The sequence below is a fragment of the Patagioenas fasciata genome, chromosome 29 (genome assembly GCF_037038585.1).
Source record: "Patagioenas fasciata isolate bPatFas1 chromosome 29, bPatFas1.hap1, whole genome shotgun sequence".
In the NCBI taxonomy this organism is placed as follows: Eukaryota; Metazoa; Chordata; class Aves; order Columbiformes; family Columbidae; genus Patagioenas; species Patagioenas fasciata.
This window is the reverse complement of record NC_092548.1, coordinates 3666883-3673112: the sequence shown is the minus strand read 5'-3', so window position 1 is coordinate 3673112 and position 6230 is coordinate 3666883. Positions and strand designations below refer to the sequence as shown.

Here is a 6230-nt window from a genome sequence, read left to right as displayed (position 1 = left end):
GTCACTGGCTGCAGACAACTGCGCTGGAGCTCCTGTCAAGCCTTAGACAAGGGTCTCAGGGATATGGGTCAGTGCCAGGGGTGGGTTATGGTGGGGTTCCATGATCTTGAGGGTCTTTTCCAACCAAAATGATTAATGAGTTTTTAGGGTTTATCCCAAATGATGGGAACCCCCGGTTCCAGCTCTGCTCTTTACCACATACCTTTTAGAGGCTGAAGAGGAAGGAGACGCAACACCTCAGCATACGGGGGGTCTTCCCCAAAGCTTCCCAGTGTCCCTTCTGTCTCCTCTGCACATCAGGGCAGGGCACAAGGGACAAAGTACCACCAGCACGCTCTGAAAGGTCATCATTTCTACCAGCTGCAACCTGATCTGGGTGAAGATGTCCCTGCTCATGGCAGAGGTTGGACTGCATGAACTGTGAAGGTCCCTTCCAACCCAAACTGTTCTGTGAGTCTGATGGCTGCACTCCAGTGGCGGGGATTCAGTTCAGGAGGGACCCAGGTTTTCAGGAATGCGGACCCAGGAGTTTGGGAGAGAGGACCCAGGAGTCCTGGAGAGAGGACCCAGGCGTCCGGGAAAGGGACCCAGGAGTTCAGGCGGGGATTCAGGTCAGGAGGGACCCAGGAGTTCGGGAAAGGGACCCAGGAGTTCGGGAAAGGGACCCAGGCGTTCAGGAAAGGGGACCCAGGAGTTCGGGAGAGAGGACCCAGGAGTTCAGGTGGGGATTTAGTTCAGGAGGGACCCAGGAGTACCCCTAAGGACCCAGTAGTTGGGGAGGGACCCAGGAATTTGGGAAAGGGACCCAGGAGTCCTGGAGAGGGGACCCAGGAGTTCGGGAAAGGGGACCCAGGGGTACCCCTAAGGACCCAGTAGTTGGGGGGGGACCCAGGAGTGCCCCAAGGGACCCAGGAGTTCGGGAGAGAGGACCCAGGCGTCCGGGCGATCCCGCTGCGTGGCCACGCCCCCCCATCACCCCGCCCCCCTCTCCTTGGCCACGCCCCCTCCGCCCCTGCACCGCGCGGCCTCCCGGGAGCCGAGCGGGCTCCGTCCCTCTCCTCCCCCCCCGCCCCCCCTGTGCTCCGGGTGCCGAGTTCGAATCCCCCCGCAGCCGCCTCCTCCCCCCGCTCCCTCGGTGTGCGGGGCCTTGTGGGAGCGCTGCGTGCGGGGCAACGCGGGGCGGGAGCCCCCGGCGCCCCCGGGATGCGTGAGGGCGGCCGGCAGGGCCTGCGGCTGAGAGGAATCAACCTGACAAGAGGTTTTGTTCCATGGAACAGGACAGGATGGGTCTTCCCTGAATATCGCTGGATCTCTTACAGTTGGATTAATATTAGGATGGCAACCAGCCCTGTAGCCATAGAACTCTTGTAATCAGTAACCAAACTCTGTTCTTAAAGCTGACATAGATTTATGGTATATTCTTACAAGGCAGGTAACTGTAACCGAGCCTTATTCTTAAGGTGGACATAGATTTACGATATATTCTTTTAAAGTTGGTACCGTAGAAAATAACTGATAATTGTAGCATCTTTTAGATAGAAAGTTTGTGTTATTACAGGTGTGGAATATTCTAATGGTTGTCAGGGGTGTAATGAATATGTATGTGACTGACTTGTATAATAAGGTATGGTCTGAATCAGCTGTTGGAAGCTTTGGGTGCGAACCCCTGGTTTCCCAGCGCTGGAATAAAGCACCGCATGGAACTGTGCCCGTGGTTCTGTGTTCTGATTGCTGACATTAGCACAAATCACAACTGCATTTTTCACATCCTCCTCCTCCTCCTCCTCCTCCTCCTCCTCCCCTCCTGTCCGGGATGTGCAGCTGCAGCAGGCTCAGTGCCAGGGCCACAAGGTGCAGGGGCACCAAGAGCGGGGCCGCAGCCGAGCGGGTCCAGCAGAGCCTTGGGGAGGGCTGCCCTTGGAGCAGGGCCGGAGCTCCAGCCCTCTCCCTGCAGGCCTTTCCCTGCCCCCCCAGCGCTCACCCACTGCCCAGCGCAGCCTCACAGCCACCAAGGAAACACCCACAGCGTGAGACCCAGCGGTTTGCAGGGGGGGCTTTACTGATGGGGGCAAGAGCTGGTGCCAGCAGCCTGGCCGGCACTGGCGCTCGTCACGCCGGAGAAGGCTCTTGCTGGACGTCTCTCTCGCGAGCCTCAGCGCCTGAGACGGTCTCCTGGCACTGGCCGACGTGGAGCAGATCCGCTCTCCAGAGCTGCGGAGTTGAGTACAAAGCTCTGTAGTCTTGTATGCACAGAGGTGCAGAGCAACAAGTCTGGTCAGGACACCTGTGGTGGGATCTGCTGCTGTCTGGAGAGAGCAGGTCCAGGTCCCTGGGGTGCAGTCCCACCCTGCTGCTCTCCGTGCCCCCAGGGCTGTCAGGAAAACACCCTCTTTGCCCAGCTCTGGCCTGAAGCTGGCCCACACCCCCTTTTTCAGAGGCGAGCACTCCAAAAGGCAAACACTCAACTGGGAATGCTCTTTCCCCAGTTGTTTTTCACGGCCTGCGGTACCTGGGCCTCCCATTGCTCTGGCTCTTTTTTCCAGGCCTTTGGCGGTGCCACTGCTGCGCTTCTGCTCTATCTTGCTGCACAAGGACTCCCAGAGCTTGCGTGTTTCCTCCTCCGTGCACACGCGGGGCTGCGCCTGCAGGACCACGGCAATGCAGCAGCAGGCAGTGTTGGTGTCCCTGGCAGGGGCTGGGGGGATTTCAGCGCCCCCCCTCCCTCCTGCCCCTTCTTTTCAGCCTCTCCATCAGCCCTGCTTTGCTCACGGTCCCGACTGCAGAGCCTTTCTGCAACGACCCCTGAGCCAAGGGAGCGCGGGGCTGAAAGCAACCCGGCTGCTTGCTGTCCCAGACCAGCCTGGCCGCACCGTTGCGCCGTCGCCATTACAAACGCCACCACATCGAGCCTTGGGGACGTACCGGTCCTGCCCTCCTCTCCCCCGCCTTGGCAGGGGGTGCAGCCTGGGGTGCAGCTTCCCGCAGGTGTTGGCTGCTGCCTGCCTCTTTCCCCGACCGTTCCCAGCGCAGCACGGCCAGCTCGCTGCAGACACACAGCGGGAGGAGGTGGTGTGAGCACAGGAGCGCGCTCCAGCCGGGCTCCCAGCTGGGCGCCAGCCGCGGCCGCAGGAGCGGCTCTGCCGAGAGGCCGGTGCCAGGAGAAGCGGCTCTCTCCCGCGGGGCTGCGGGGAGCAGGAGGAAGGGACTGCGGGAGAGGAAGCGCTGCCCGTGTCCGGAGAGATTTACCACTGGAGCTTGTCCTGCAGATCCAGCTGCTCATCCCTCTCCCCTCTCCTCTTGCGGGCCACCTGCCCCAGGATGCAGGTCACCACCTCCCGCAGGGCCCGGTCTGTCCGTGGGGAAAGGCTCCTGCAACAGCAAGGACAAAGTCTCCCTGACTCTGCAGCTGGGACCGTCCTGCCTCTTCCCACACTCAGCCCCACAGCTATGCGGCCCCGTTCTGCCCCACAGCCCCCGGGAGGCAGGAGGGGTTTCAAGCCCCTGCTCTGGCCCCTGCCGTGGGGTCTAACCCAGCCCGTTCCCGTGGCTGCAGAAATCCCCGGGCGCCCTGTGCAGCCCCGTGGCTCAGGTGTTGGCTCCCTGTACCCACCACCTCTGGCTCACCCCCACGGCCCCAGAGCTCGGCTGGAGTGGGCACACTCGTACCGCTTCGGGGGGACGCTGTTGTCCTCAGGGACTGTGGGGGGCTCTCCTCCGGCCTCTTCCCAGTCCTCCATAATGGTCCTGATCTCCAGCAGGTCCCAGCTGGACTCGTCTGACTCCACGCTGCTCGGGGAGCTGTCTGAGGAGCACTCGGGGGAGCTGGATTCCTGCACAGGAGGAGACTCTCACACAACAGCCCCGCACCCGGAGGGTGCTGCTTCCCAGCACGCAGACCCCAGAACACTTCTGGATGGACCACAGGGGACAGGGAGAACCGGGAGAAGGAGCTCAGCAGGCCCTGGGGTGACCTCTGAGTGTCACCAGGGTTTCACTGCAGCTCTGTGTCCCCCTTCTTGCTCAGGAAGGGCAGCATCACCCGCCCGGCTCTGCTGCAGCAACGCTGCTGTGACGGCTTGGGTGCCAGAGGTGCTTTGCGGTCTCAGCCGCCCCGCGGGAGAAAGTGCTCTTCTTCTGCAGGAATCCCAAGTACCTGGCTCCTCTGCATCTCCTCTGGGTTTTCTGCCTCTCCTTCCACACCGGGTGTCTCCTTTTCTGCCTCGGCCTTTGCTGTCATTGCTCCGGCTGACGGCCGTTTACTTTTTTCCCCTACCGCCGCCTCTTTTTTCTCCTTTTCCTCTCCTTCCAGGAATTTCTGGATATACTGTGGAAGCTTCTCCTCTTTCTTCTTCTGCCATTTATTCTGGAGGCCGAATGAAATGCAATAGCAGGCAGCATCAGTCTGTCCTGCCACGGCTGAGCTGTTTCCCTCCCTTCCCTCCCTTCTCTTCTGCCTCGCTGTCCACGCTGGTTTGCTCCCAGGTTCCCGCAGGCTCCACCGAGGAGCCCGTCTGGAATGACCAGGGAGATCGGCCACCACCGGGCTACAAACCAGCCGGCAGCTGGCGAGCCCAGACCAGCCCTGCAGCCACCGGGCCGACAGAAACAGCCCCACGTGAGGGCTCTGGGGGTGTTTCCAGGCTACTGGAAGTGACAAGTATATTCTCAACTGACAGTGACCCGCCTCTCTCCAAGCAAACACCAAAGCAACCGGTCAGTGGTCCCGTGAGCACCCAGTGAAGAATCTTGTGAGCACCGGCATGTGTGGAGCAACGCTGCTCTACAGTCCAGTAGGATGTGCTCCTGCAGCATCCGGTGTCGGGTACCTTTTCTCTCCTCTCAATGGCTCTGGCTATGAAGTCCACTTCTCTGGGTGCAACCAGAGGCGGTAGCTTTCCTTTCTCCTCCTTTTCCTTCAAGCAGCTCCTCTGGATGACCGGTAGCTGCCTGCAAAGACACAACAGGGCGTGTTGGCAGGAGCGCAGGAGGAGCTGGTTCTGCATCCTGTGCTTCCAGGTGGCGCACCTGCTTCTGCAGCAGAACGGGCTCTGCTCACATCCTTGTGATCAAGTCCCCAGGCACAGAGAAGACCCCAAGCTGTCAGCCTCGGATGTGCCCAACAGCCCCCCTGCAACCCAGGATGCCCAGGTCTCGGCCCTCTCTTGCTGGAGCACCCAGAGGAACAGGGTCCTGTGCCCGGAGATAGCGCTACGCCCTGTACGGGCAGGGTGGGCGCTGGGGACACAGTGTCAAAGGGGGGAGGACACGACCCCACGGAAAAGCCATCCTGCCACTGAGCTCTCCGTAAGACAGGCGTCAGCGCAGAAGAGGCTCCTGGTTGCTCAGGGCCATCCTCTGCAGTAACTAACTGCAGAACTCTGTTCTCAGCAAACAGAAAGGCCAGGCTCATTTCAACCTGAAGGGAACGCCAAAATGACCTTCTGCTCCTGGAACGAGCCTCTGCACTTGGCTACTCAAGAGATCTGCACATCGGAAGGGAAGAAAGAAATGGTGGTGCCAGCAGAGTCTGCCAAGAAGCTGCAGACACTGCCACAAGCAAGAAACCATGAGTCAGTGGGACGTGGGCAAAGCGCACGTGGGGTGTTTCCGGGAGAAACGTCTCGCTCCCACAGAGACCGGAGCAGGGGGCCACGCTCACCCGTTTATGCGAGTGTCTCACCTGGCGCGAGGCTCACTCCCCTCGGCTTTCTGACCCTGCTCCGGCGTCACAGTCAGGGCAGGTAACCGATGTGGAGGAAGCCTGGCTCGACGGAGGAGGCGCTTCCCGGCAGCATCCTCTAGAAACGGGAAAGGAGACGGTTCTTCAGAACAGCATCTCGGTGTTGTTCTGGGAACCGGGTGCCACTCGTGTCCCAGTTCCAAGGAGAGTGACGTGCGGGTCTGCTCAGGGCTGTGGTAACACTGGGGAAGGTGGTCCTTTTCATCCCTTTGGGGGAAAGCCATGTTTCCTGGGAGGTCTTAGGCCTCTTCTGACACTGTTTTTTCATCCAACGCCCCATGCCCACAGTGCACCGTTATTCCCTGGGGAAGACTGTTTGCATGGCTTTCTCTCATCCGTGTGCTGAAACGGGGGCTTCCATGGCAGATACTGGTGCTGTCCAGGAGTCATTCTGGGGAGGGGAATCATTTATCTCAAGGGAACCCGGCTCTGGGGTTTCTGCATTGGTCCCGTGCACACAGATTTGCTGCTGGGGCAGGTTCACACCACA

General features: G+C 60.4%; 1 long non-coding RNA gene across 1 annotated transcript; it reads right to left on the bottom strand.

Annotated features, from left to right (window-relative positions):
- Positions 1 to 4826: 4826 nt before the first annotated feature.
- Positions 4827 to 5792, bottom strand: LOC136113871 (uncharacterized). The gene is made up of 2 exons (XR_010653044.2): positions 5681 to 5792; positions 4827 to 4947 (listed from the first exon to the last, which is right to left on the bottom strand). It is a non-coding gene; the product is annotated as an uncharacterized lncRNA (long non-coding RNA).
- Positions 5793 to 6230: the final 438 nt, after the last annotated feature.